Here is a 14,002-nt window from a genome sequence, read left to right as displayed (position 1 = left end):
CCGTTCAGATTCACCATAGATAAGGACCATTTCAACAACTCATCATAACAACTTGCATTGGTCATTGATCAACAATGCCTAGTCCATTGTGTATAATATATATTTGGTTTGAGATGTATTATTTTTATGAATGAATAAATGAAAAAAAATAAATAAAATTAATATCCGAGAAGTCAGCCAAACTCGGTGGGCTAAATGTAAAATTCGAAACCACATAATCTGCTAGTCTAGAAATGTCACCAACACATACAGAAGTAATGTAGATGTAATCGTTTCCCATTATTAGGAAGTACAGTAAAAGCATACACTCCCTTCGCAGATAAAATGCCACTCCTTCAACTCAACGCGTATTCATTTAATCTAAATATCATAGCAGACACCAATAGCAGACAAAGATGATGAGGCTCTGGATCTGGAAGAATTTTACCAACAACTGAAGCTCCAGATAAGGGATGACTAAGAAAACTGAGGTAACATTAATAAATAATGAAGTAATATAACAAATGTAAAAATTCAGATCGACTTCATCACCATACCAGAAAGATTCAAAAATTTAATCACATCAGTAAAAACTTATCCCGGGAATAACGCTCAATCGAATCATAGCCCAGTGGTAAATAAGGTGGTGAGTAGAAGGGAAGACTTACAAAACCCAACTAAACATTAAGAAATGAAAGGATCCTAACACTAAACAGCAAGTACTGAAATTCTTTAGAAGAAACATCGGAAACTTAGACGCTAAATGAGATGAAGTAAAAGGAGCTGTTGAAGTGACAAATAAGATACTTCTGTTACAGGATGGCGTAAAGTAGTAATGCTGGCTGAAGAAGAAATGCGGTAAAATTGAAGAATGTGTCAGAAGATCTGACTACCACAACATGTAAAAAAAGGTCAAAGAGTTAAGAACTGAAAGAAAAACATCCCCACCCAAGACTAATAGATGCAGACGGAAATCTTCAGAGACTTGAAGCTTATTGATATATAAAAAGGACGACTATTTAAGGATGAATGCAGAGTGCTAGAACAGCAAGATGACGACATGACCGTAAGAACTAATGTTTAAAGTGGAAAAGGCCTTTTAATCACTAAAAAACGACAAAACCTCAGGTCCTGACAACATACAGAGTGAGATCATAAAATTGTCATGCGAAACGCATGATCACTTTTCTACTACCCTTTACGACAAAGGGGAGATTCCGGAGGAGTGCCTTCGATCAACCTTTGTAACCATACCTAAAACACCAAGCGCAAAACACTGTGATAAACACCGACTAATAATCGTGAGTTAGAATACACAGGGTGGTCCAGTTTAAACGTCATTAATTTTAATACGTGATAATGAATAAAAAAAAATATTAGACTTTTATTATTAAATTTTTCTCATAAAGGTTTAATAACAAAGTTACAGGGTGCTAAAGTTAAGAATAATTATTTGTTTATTTATCATAACTTTTGAACTAGCAGCTCAATTTTAATTAAATTTCGCATGCAGGTTATTGTAGTGAATGGTCAAATACTGATGAAGCCAATTGCCAGTGGCGTAACATACGGAGGAACTTTTTTGCCTCAAATCTGCGAGGTGATAAAATATTTTTTTATAAGAAGTCAACTGTTAGATTTTCCATTTAATTTGGAAAAAAAAGTTACTCTTGCAAAATTTTGATTTAAGGTACTGTTTTTAAAATATCCTAATTTGAGTGTTGAGAAATACCTACTAAAAAAATTTATAAAAAAAAGGAAATCGAGCTTGGATTTGTAAAAAAATTGAATATAAAAGATGATCAAAAGTTACCTTAAGTCATTATTTTATTTGACAGGTTTAATTTAAGATTCAAGCCTAATTTTCCTTCCTTAATATTTTATTACCTCGCAGATTTGAGGCAAAAAAGTCCCTCCGTATGTTACGCCACTGGCAATCGTTTTAAAAATTGGCTTTATCAGTAATTGATAATTCACTACAATAACCTGCATGTGAAATTTAATTAAAATTGGGCTGGTAGTTTAAAAGTTATTAAACATTTATGAGAAAAAAGTCATGATAAACTTACCTATTAAAATTAATGACGTTTAAACTGGACCACCCTGTGTAATAAATGCGAAGCAAATATATCATCACAATTTTGATCTGAAGCGCATTGGGCACAAAAGAAGGGATCTTCAGTCTGCAAGATTTAATTCAAAGATACAGAGACCAGCACAAGGACGTCCACTTGTACTTCATCGACTTCTCCTAAGCGTTTCATAATGTCAAACATAATAAACTCATAGAAATGTTCAGCGAGATGTATATTGATGGCAGGGATTTGCTTATTGCAGTCAAAACTACATTGAAACCAAAGCACTGAGATACAAATCTTTAGAGAAGTTTCAGAGGATATCAAAAATGAACGGAGAGATAATCAATAACATTAGGCATGCTGATGATGCTGAAGCTCGTTGCAGTTATTATAGCAAAATAACTGCAACGAGCTTCAAAGACTTATGTAAAGCATACACGCAACAAGTCAAGAATATCGCCTAGAACTAAATGCATACTTATCAGCAATATACAACAACCTCCGATGCAATTGACATTAAACAACCAGAACAAGTAGAGACATACCTTGGATCCACAGTCAACACAAAATGAGGTTCGTCAACAGAAATAATAACACGAACTGAAAAAGCGCGAAACACGTTCAACAATTTGAAAAAGTGGGTCATAACTAAAATGAAGACTAGACAAGTATTATGTTTTCCCAGTCTTGTTTTCTGGAGCAGAGGCATGGACCACAACGGAAGATGTAATATAGAATCTTTAAATATCTTAAAATACTTAATAGAACCCTTCGAGTTGTGGATATATCGCCGCATTCTTCGGATAGTTTGCACATCTAAATATCAGGTCTTTGGTACCCAGTTTTAATGAATTTACAACACTATTAAACACAAAGGAATACGATATTATTTTCCTTAGGGAGATATGGCTTAGGAGTGACATCCCCATTAATATTTTGGAAATTGCAGACTACACATTTGTAAGGGTCGACAGAACAATTTCTCGGGGAGGCGGAATATGCGCATACATAAAAAACACACTTTCTATGACGGTTTTGGAAATCGATGCTCAAATAAATTCTCATCTTGAGTATTTATTTTTTAAATTTAAAATTGTAAATTTGACTCTTATTGCGGGCGCTTTTTACAAGCCGCCAAATATTAACATAAATAAATTAATAACTGATTTCGATAGTGTATTATCCTATATTTGCCCTATAGCCGATCATATTATTATAATCGGAAACCTAAATATCAACTTTTTTAATCTTAACAATCCGTTATCTGTATGTTTCGAATTATATTCACTTACACAAATACTTAATGAACCTACGCAGACTACAGAATATAGTAGTACCCTTATTGATCCAATTTTTATCAGCCAACCAGATATCGTCACTTCCTGTGGTACATTATCTACCAATAATTTGTCAGACCATGAGTTGGTATTCTTAGAAATTAATTTGAAAACATCCAATGAAGCCGCCACCAAAATTTATTAAATATAGGTGTTATAAAAATTTCGATATACGCGCATTTGAACATGACTTACATAGAGCAAATTGGTTTAAAATTTTGCAAACTCATAATATCGACGAAAAAATTAAAATACTTAATGAAACAATTTTAGCCCTTTTTGAAGTCCATGTGCCATTAAGGGAGGTTAAAGTCTCAAAAAAACCGGCTCCGTGGCTTAATAACGAGGTCGTAACGGCACAAAATAAACGAAACTTAGCTTTACAACAATTTAAACAAAACCGCTCAAATAAAAATCGCCTCTTATACAACCAATTTCGTAACAACCTAGTTAAAGTAGTAAAAAAGGCTAAAAAACAATACATTAAATACATCTGTGCTCAAAAGATTCCATCCAAAACCTGAAGATCTCTATCCAACATTGGCGTTACGACTTCCAAGAGCTACAACTTGCCTTCTCATCTATCCAACCCTGATTCTATAAATAATTATTTTGGATCATTTCTACACAATGTTTCTACCAAAGGTACTGAAAAAATCAACTTTTACAAAAATAATACATGGAACGAAAACTTATCTTTTAATTTTACTCTTTCCACGACAGAAGCTATCCATAAAGCTATACACTCAATAAAAACAAATGCGCAAGGTACGGATAATATACCTGTTTCCATGTTAAAGTTATGTAGCCCCTTCTTAGACACATATATTCTACATATAGTCAATTGCTATATTGAACAACAATGTTTTTCCAATTCTTGGAAAACAGCAATTGGCAAACCATTAGCGAAAATTAGGAATCCTGCATCTTTATCAGATCTTCGAATTGTAAGCATTTCGCCAGCACTTTCAAAGGTACCGTCAAACGGGGTTAAGTGAATCATAGTGGGTAAAATGAATTAATCGGGAATTTCCGCAAAAAAGTCGATCCCGTCGCAGACCTGCCCCATATAGTGACATTATTGCATCGAGATGACCTCGTTAGTATGTCTTTGTATGTGGTAGGGTGTGTTTCGCTGCTCAAAAAAATACACGTGAGTACCATAACGACATGTTCCGGTTAAACGATTTTTTGTATTTTACAAAACTTTGGAAACGATTGGTTGCGGAAGTGATCAATATTAATATTTATTTACTTGAATGTAATTAATGTGTTTATTAGACATTAATAAACAAATTTGTGCTTAATTTTTGGTAATTTTTTTTTTGTTGAATTTTAGCATTTTTTTTTTCTAAGATGGTAACTTTAATGGGTAAAATGAATCATTTAAGTGTCGCTGTAAATTTATGATTAAATTTTTTAGAACTTTTTTTTTAAATAATTTTTTATATAAGAAATATTTTTTTATTAGTTTTGGTCTTTTTAGCATGCCGAGAATTTACAAAAAAAAATTGGGGCCGCAGGGAAAATGTAACTACGATCAAGAATATGTTCGTCGAGCAGTGGCAGCGGTTAGACGAGGTGATATGTCCATGAGACAAGCATCTGAAAGATTTGGTGTACCTTTCAGTACCATTCAAAGAAGATATCATGGCAAACATTCTTTAAAATATGGTCGACAGCCTGTACTAAGTGGTGAGCAAGAGCTAAGACTAAAGGAGACAATCAAAATTTGCGCCGACTGGGGATTCCCATTAAAAAGTACAGATGTTAGAGCAATTGTGCAACAATATCTAAATAGACTAGGAGTAAGGGATTCCAGATTTAAAGAAAATATGCCAGGGATGGACTGGTTCAAAAGTTTTATGAGCAGAAATAAAGACCTTACCGTTAAGTTGGCTGAAAATACAAAACGCGTTAGAGGTGCATTACCCGCGAGGTTATTCAAAAATATTTTGAAAACTTGCAGGTCACGTTGAAAGACGTCCCTGCTCAAAATATTATCAATTACGACGAGACCAATTTTGTGGATGATCCCGGGTCGGCTAAAGTAATTACAAAAAGAGGTGCAAAGCATGCCCATAGGTTAATAGACTCCTCAAAGACCAGCACAACTGTGATGTTTGCAATAGCCGCTGATGGAACATTACTGCCTCCATATACGGTATACAAGGCAAAACATTCCTATGATGGTTGGACAGAGGGAGGAATTGAAGGAGCAAGATATAACAGAAGCATGAGTGGATGGTTTGACTCTGATATATTTGAGGACTGGTTTAAGACAATTGTCATGCCTTATTTTCGAAAGCTTGCTGAGCGTAAAGTTTTAATAGGCGATAACTTAAATTGCCACATTACCACTAATGTCGTACAGCAATGTGAGAATAATGAAATTGATTTTGTCTTACTCCCTCCCAATTCAACTCATTTGCTTCAACCGCTCGATGTCGCGTATTTTAGGCCTTTAAAAGCTGCATGGAGATCCACCTTGGAACAATGGAAACTAAAACACCGTGGAGTCATTCCTAAAACGGAGTTTCCAAGGCTGCTGAGACAGAGTGTGGAAAAGGTTGGCATAAAGTCGAAAGAAAATTCCATTGCTGGTTTTAAGGCATGTGGAATTTTTCCGCTCGATCCCAACAAAGTTTTAAATAAAATTCCACGAAATTTACACATCGATGAAAATGGTGAGAATAATGATCAGGCCTGGAGTAACACAATAATCAGTCATCTAAAAAATTTAAAAACTACCCCGAATCAATCAACAAAGAGAGGAAAAAAAATTATTATCGAGGCTGGCAAAAGTGTGTCAAGTCAAAGTTTATTATCAACGATAATAGATAAAACACCCACAAAAAAATCATCTAAAAAAAACATGAAAAAAAACGAAAGAAGAGCCCTGGAAATATCGGATGATGAGTTAGATCGAGAGTTAGATAAAGAATTTTTCCTAAGTGATTTCGAAAATATTGTTGAAAACTTTGACGAGTTTGATCCAAATCCGTCGACATCGAATGATGATACTTACATGATCGACACAGACTTATCCATGGAGCCAAGGATTGGGGAGTTTATTATTGCAAAGTTTCCAACCGAGAAACGAGATCGATTGTTTGTTGGCAAAATCGAGAATTGTTCAAAGAAAAAAGAATTTACTATAAATGCCATGAGAAAAAAGGGAAACTCGGAAAAGGGGTATTTTGTTTATCCAGAAATACAGGACCTTTGCCTAATAAGCCAAGACCAAATTATTAGAAAACTGCGTCAAAAGTCTTTCAAGAGGGGTAAATTTGTTTTTAACTTAGTAGTTCATAGAGTAATTTCTTTTTTGTTAATTTTCCTATGTTTTGTATGTAGACTTAAGTTTTTTTTACCAAGAGTGCCATTTTTGTTTAAAGAAAAGTTCCTAAGTTTGTTGTTTTTATAAAGCCTTAATATTCTGTGATAGAATGTGTTATAGAATAAGACTTTGTTACTTAATCTTACTTTTGTTACCTTTAGAATAAAGAATTTGTTTTTTTTAAGTGTTTTTTTCCGTTTAAATCTTCTTTTTTTATTTTTTGTTGATTCATTTTACCCACATTATGTTTAAAGTGAATTTTACAGCACTTCTAATACATGATTCACTTTACCCCAAACCGGAGGGTAAAGTGAATCAGACTTTATCAAAAAAAATGGAGGACTTCCCATGCTTAAATGCTTACAAGTTTTAACAAAATCTTTTAAGACGTTTACCAGAATCTACAATATTTTTTACATATTTTTTAATTTAATACTTTGGCAGAAAAACGAAAAAAACCACTTATTTTGATTCACTTAACCCCATTTGACGGTATTTGAAAAAATCTTATACGTTCAGATGTATGCGTTTGTGACCGATCATCATATTATTCCGGATAACCAATGTGGCTTCCTCAAAAACTCTAATACATCTACTGCCCTAGCATCGGTTACAAATAGCATTATCGAGTCAAACGATAAAGGACTGGCCAGCCTTTTGGTCTTATTAGACTATTCAAAGGCTTTCGACACTTTGGACCATTCACGTCTTTGCGCCAAACTTCACTATTACGGGTTTAGGGATGAGTCTATAAACATTATTTCTTCTTTTCTGAGTGATCGATCCCAAAAAGTTTCGTACAATACACGTTGCTCTGAAACTATAAAAATTCGATCTGGTGTGCCCCAAGGATCAATTTCGTCTCCGCTACTTTTTAAATTATATACTGCTGATATTTTTCAATCTACTAGGTACTGCACAGTCACTGCTTTCGCTGACGACACACAGCTTGTATACAATTTTGACACATCTAACTATGTCGATGCGGCGCAGAAGGTCAATCTGGACTTGGAAACTTTTAGAACATTATCTTATCAGCATAATCTGCAACTAAATTCAAGCAAGTTCAAGCAATTCAAGAAAAACGTTGATATTGTGTTAGATGGCTCAAAACTCCTCTATGTTACTTCAGCTAAAAATCTTGGACTAATCCTCGATCAAAATTTATGTTACAGCGAGCACGGTAAGCATTTAAATAAAAAATCTTTCCTTTCTCTTAAATTAATATACAGCCAAAGACATTCGCTTAATTTTAGATTAAAAAAATTATTAGCGGAAAAAGAAAGAATCTAAAAAATGCAAAATTCTTGTTGCAGATTAATTATTAAAAGGAATGAACATATATCACATAAAATGAATGAAACTAAATAGCTTAATATGTCAAAAAGGTGCAAGCTTCATTTAGCAAATTTTGTACACAAGATTGTTACAGTACCAGTATCAACTTCTTCAATAATAAAACTTAAAAATAAGTTTATCCCTAGGGGTAAAGTACATAATTTAAACATAAGAAATAAAGGATTCTTCACCATGCCTATATTTAAATCTACTTTTTACAAAAGATCTTTTCTGTTTAATGCTATTGAATTATATAATAATATACCTAATGAGTTTAAACTTTTTAATGTAAATAAATTCAAATATAAATTTAGGGAATATCTATTTCAAAAACAACCGTAGGAGGGCATGGCCATCATGTACATTGTACATACAGTCCTTTAGCCTTAGACTTTATATGAACAAACAAGATTCTTATTATTTTATAAAATTTATTGTTTAATCATATTTAATTTTAAATGGGCTCCTGCATCTATAACCTTATATGTTCTTTATATATTCTTAATATTAAATTAAAATACGTATTACTTTGTTGATCTCTCCCGGCAAGACTCTATAAACCTCATTTTTCTTATGTTTAACCTATAAGTATTATATTATAGTTTTATGGAATAGAATCTTAATTTTATTATTGTTAGTTTATGTAATTAAAAAAAAAACCGTATGCTATTTTTTCTTTTTGTGGTTAAGTTAGAGTAGCCTTTAGGGCTAGCCTTCGCCATTACTTTAAAGTCTTGTATTTATAATGTACATTTATTGAAATAAAAGTCTTTATTATTATTATTATTATTATTATTATTATTATAAAGTCTTTATTATATCCTGGATTGACCACAGCACCAACGTGGGAGTGATGTAGAGTAAAAGAGTGAAATAATCTTCACCGTAAAGAAAAAAAGAAGTGACTTATTTAATTGTTCGTCACGCTCTTCCTATAAATCCATTCTTACCGTACTTTCCACTAGCCCACAGAGAGCACTTAAAATCATATTAAAAAGTAAAATAAAAATGAACAATATTATGTAAACTGATGAGGGTCGAGAATTTTCGAGCAAAGCCCTTGGTCACAAAAGTTTTCAATACTCAATAAAAATTGGTTCAATGTTACTCATATATAATAGAAAGATTTTTTATGTGTCAAAACAAAACTAATTTTCCAAAAAAAATCACTGTTCATTTAACTATGAGGCGGACTTTCATAATAGCTCCATGTATAATTTATTTAATCACATTTCCTCTCAAATTATTATTAACCTAAAAAAATAAATATACCTGGCTTTATTATGTACAATAAGCACTCAGAAATCTAGACTATAATCAAGGCATTATAACAAGAAAAGTTTTATGAACTTAGGACCGAGCCAGATTCCAGGCCAATAAATTACGTGACTTTACATTTCTTTCTATTTTATATACTCCACTGTTCTTTCATACTTCTTAGTTACCTCTTCAGTAAATATTTTTTAAACTCTACTAGAAAATTACTTATCTAATTTTGATGATCTTAGTGATAAGAAAGTCTATATATACTCCATTTTATTGTCACAGAAGAGTACAAACATAAAATACATATCAGGCTGAACATAAACAGAAATGCTCGCATTCCGGTATCCAGGATATCTGCAAGAGCTAACATGAGTAGTGTTTGTATTTAATTTCGGTCATGTATACCGCAGATACCTAACCGTCATATTGAATTAGCCAAGCGGTGATGTGCATACGCGCTGCTGGCTTATTTACGATAACTTACTGAATTACTTTATTTGAGTTTAATAAGCAAGTTGTAATTTATTAACTGAGATTTTGCTATACAGGGTCGTGTTTAGGAAAACTTATAAGAATATAATAAAATTTAGAAAAATTGCCCAACATATAGCCAAAGATGTCCTAATTTTATTAGTTTCAGGTTCAGCACATGGAGAGGCTTAAGGGAAACTTGATCCATCATAACTGTGTTCAAGTAGTTACACTACATAATGCCCCCCATGTCTTTTATCCGATGTTATTAGGGAATCCAATCACCATAACTGATGTCCTACAAAAGGCAGACTCAAGTTACAACATATTTTCAAGCTGCTTTTTGTTACTTTTCGTGCTTAAAGGGGACGAATTGTTGCAATAACAATATTTTTTAAATTAAAGTGGAGCTTATTATTCAAGGATACTTTGCAGATAGAATTTTTAACAAACACAATTTATTATCAGCTAATTAATGCATATTTAGATTTAGGTTTACTTAACTAGTGACACTCAATCAGTGCATATCGTCAAAATTGGAAAAGTCCTCCGGAAAATCTTTCAACTATCAAAAAGAATTTTATCTGAAAAACAAAGATAGTGAGTGCACAAACGAATTTCAGCAGCAAGCGTAAGTGGGAAATCGAGAAATCGATGAAGCATTGTTGTTCTCTCTTTAATTTAACGCTTTGCCTATGAATTTCTGTTGCATAGGTATTTCGGCACCCAAGAAAGATATTTAATGAACGTGTATATAAAACATATGAAAACCCAATACAAGAATAGTTAGGGAACTCTAACATCACAAGCGAGTTAAAAATCTTAGAAAATTATAGCAAAGTTATAGTTTCACACAAGAAATTAGATTGAAAAACTAACCTTTAATTATTCAGATTACCCTACTGTTCCAAAAGACTTATACAGAAGACATCAGAAGACTCTGATAAAAAATATAGACAAATTTTTATTCTCTTGCCAGATTAAATATTTGAAAGCTAAAATAAAAGAAATTTAGAACTTATCTGATGACAAAGCTAGTGGCTAAATTGAAAGAATTGTGCATATCTTCGGAATATACAAGTGCTAATGAGACTTTCTACTTCTTATCAAGTTTCTGATGCAAAGAAATGATGACATTCAAGAAAAGTTAATCTGAGAGAGACAATTTTTTGCAATTAAATCCAGACAGAGTAGATCATAAAATGTTATATAGTTTATGTATAAAAACACTTATTTACACTGAGTTATTTATTATTTATACACAGTAATACAGTTCAACAAAATAAAAGATAGGCATAACGTAATTGGATAGGATTCTCACTTTACTATTTTATTGAAAAATATACCACCTAAATTAATAAAAAGATTAAAAGTGATTATCTTTTTTAACCTGGAACCTTTGGTGCGACACTTCAATCACAAAACAGTTTTACCACTAACCAAAACAGTTTATTTTACAATTGACACGTGTTTCTTGAGATCTTCAGGAGATGATTTAAACTAAAACTATTTACAAGTAGTCTTATATACTAAAAATATAAACAACAAAGCAAAAAATCCAATTAAACTTAGCTGAACAATGTTTAAAAAATAACTAAACTATACAATTAACTATAAGGGAGTGGACCTTTATCCCTAATAAGAATGAAACAAGAAACAAGTAGCCAACTTCCATTCTTAGATACTCTTGTCATCACAAATAATAATCGGTTAGAATTTGCTATTTATAGAAAAGAAACAAATATTTTTAGATGCATAACTAGTGACTCTATCCATTGTTTTCAACATAAAATAGGCATGCATTCCTTGGTACATCTTTGATCTCATTTCCTCTAAGTACTTACAGATTTTATAAAGAAAAGGAAACAAATAAAACAATTGCTAGGGTCAATGGTTACGACTGTAGGATTATTGATAAGCTGATTAGAAAACATAAGTTCAAAGTTAATCTTAAAAACTTCATCACATTTCAAAAAGAGAAAAATAAGTAAACTTTTGTCGTAATGATCCTATCTTAATAAAAGGTTTTAATAGGATTTTTAAGGACCTATCATTTTACCCAAGCAGCACAACCTATATTATAATCGTTAAATATATATTTATTTAACGATTTTTTAGTAAATTTTTGGTTTTTGGTATATTTATTAAACTGTAGAATATATTTATAACATATACGATTCTGTTTACTAAAGGGAAAAAATTCGGAAAAATTGACACAAGTTTTATATATCTAGTTTTTAAATTCGATTACTACACCTCAAAAATTTGAAGAAATTTTTCTGAAAAATCACCGTTTTTCGTCCATATTATCCAATGTAATAACGCTGTTTTTATACTAAACATTTATATATAAAATTATATCAAATTTAAAAAAACACTGTTATTAAATTAAATACTGAATACATATTTTCTGCAAAAAAAAACGGTTTTTCATCAACACAACCCTTACCCCTCCACCCACCCCAAATATTTGCCCAGCAATAAATTCTTTAGGAAAATCATCGTTTTTCGTCCATAATATCCAATCTAATAGCACTGTTTTTGTATTAAATATTTATTAATATACATATATATAATTATATCAAATTTAAATAAACAAACTGTGTTATTAGATTAGATATTAACGACGAAATCAGCTGTTATTCATGCGTATTATTTTGGAAAACATTGATTTTTGAACACAATTTCCTAATGGTAAGTTGTGTAGGGTGGGTGGGCGGTTAAGGGTTGGGTTAATGGAAAACGAGTTTTTTTGCAGAAAATTATAGATGATAAAAAAAATCTATAGTTTTTATATCTATACTTTTCTCACGTAACCTTAAGGTTTTCGTGAACGTGAAAAAACATTTTTTTATGTCTCTAAAGCAAGGTAAATCGCTGTGAAAATTGCAGTAGTTTTTGTTTTTGCCATTTTTTATCGAAACTAAGTGAAAATTCAGTTTTTTTAAGAAGGGTCATTAAGTTTTGAAAATAAAATCAGTTTTTTTTTTGGTCTCAACAACTCTTCATTATCCAGGTTTAAAAATACAGTTTTTGAATTAAAACTTTTAGTATATTTATCAACCGTATATGGTCAAGGTATATTTATTAAACTCTTGAATATACGTGTATCATATACGATTTTGCTTAAAAAAGGGAGAAAACTTTAACATTTAAAAAAATTGACAAGGGATTTACATAGCCTTTACATTCGATCACCTAAAATATTTGACAAAATGACCCCGATATCACATATATGCCACTGTGTAGGATATGATATACTTTCTATACACGTATATATCTTATAGAAAAAAATAGAAAATGCATTAACGTGTATGAAGCAATAATTATACCAAATTAGATACAAAAGAAAAAAAAACTAAAACAAAGAATAAAAATTAATAAAAGATAAAAAAGGATCCACATTTGTTCAAAATTAAACCAAATTTATTTTTGAAAAATGCAGTGGTGTACTTTTTTTTAATTATAATTAGTAACGATAAATCCCTTATGGACGTCATTGGTAATTTTTTTTTGTGTATCGTAAAATGCCCCCTGATGCATAAAATACATCTGCAAATTTAAAAAAAATGTCTACAATGAAAAGTCCAGGATCTAAAAGATTAATTGTAACGATTGTGATGAGAAGTACATAAAACAAACAAGAAGATCAATTAATGTCAGATTTAACAGTCGCACCTGGAATGGAGGGGTCAGGCACTGACCCCCCCGTTCCCTATTTTTTTTTTTAGCATTCCTTAGCTGTTTTTAATTTCTATCCAAAAATCTTTTAGGATTTTTAAACTGTGTATTTTTTTAACTTATAGACATAACATTTGTTGGTAATGGTAAAATGTTTAACCTTCGGCGTACGTTTTTATATCCACATGCCTTCGCCTTTGTAAAAATACCGATGTGCCCGAGTTACATAGTCACATAGTGCCTATCCAGCAGCGGTACCTTTATGCCAGCCTAGCTCTTTTTAGTTTATAAATATAAGTTAATCCTAGCTTTAGTCATTCTTATTGTACCTAAGCCACTGTACTCTGTATCGTACTTTAATATACTTTGTTTTAAAAACAATCTTTCGCCACACAAATCTATGATTGGCGCAGTCGGTAGGATTGTGTCCGGTGTATGTGTTTTTCGTCACGATAAAAACTTTCACCGTGGTGGTTTCAACCCTTTAGACGCAATCCAAAAGAACCAGCGTG

General features: G+C 31.7%; 1 protein-coding gene across 8 annotated transcripts in view; it reads right to left on the bottom strand.

Moving 5' to 3' along the window:
* LOC126748432 (CUGBP Elav-like family member 2) overlaps nucleotides 1-14,002 on the bottom strand; it is an 870,157-nt gene that overhangs the window by 452,895 nt on the left and 403,260 nt on the right. The window lies entirely within an intron of this gene.

The sequence above is a fragment of the Anthonomus grandis genome, chromosome 22 (genome assembly GCF_022605725.1).
Source record: "Anthonomus grandis grandis chromosome 22, icAntGran1.3, whole genome shotgun sequence".
Taxonomy (NCBI): Eukaryota; Metazoa; Arthropoda; class Insecta; order Coleoptera; family Curculionidae; genus Anthonomus; species Anthonomus grandis.
Note: the sequence above shows the minus strand (reverse complement) of the source record. Positions and strands in the feature narration are given on the sequence as shown.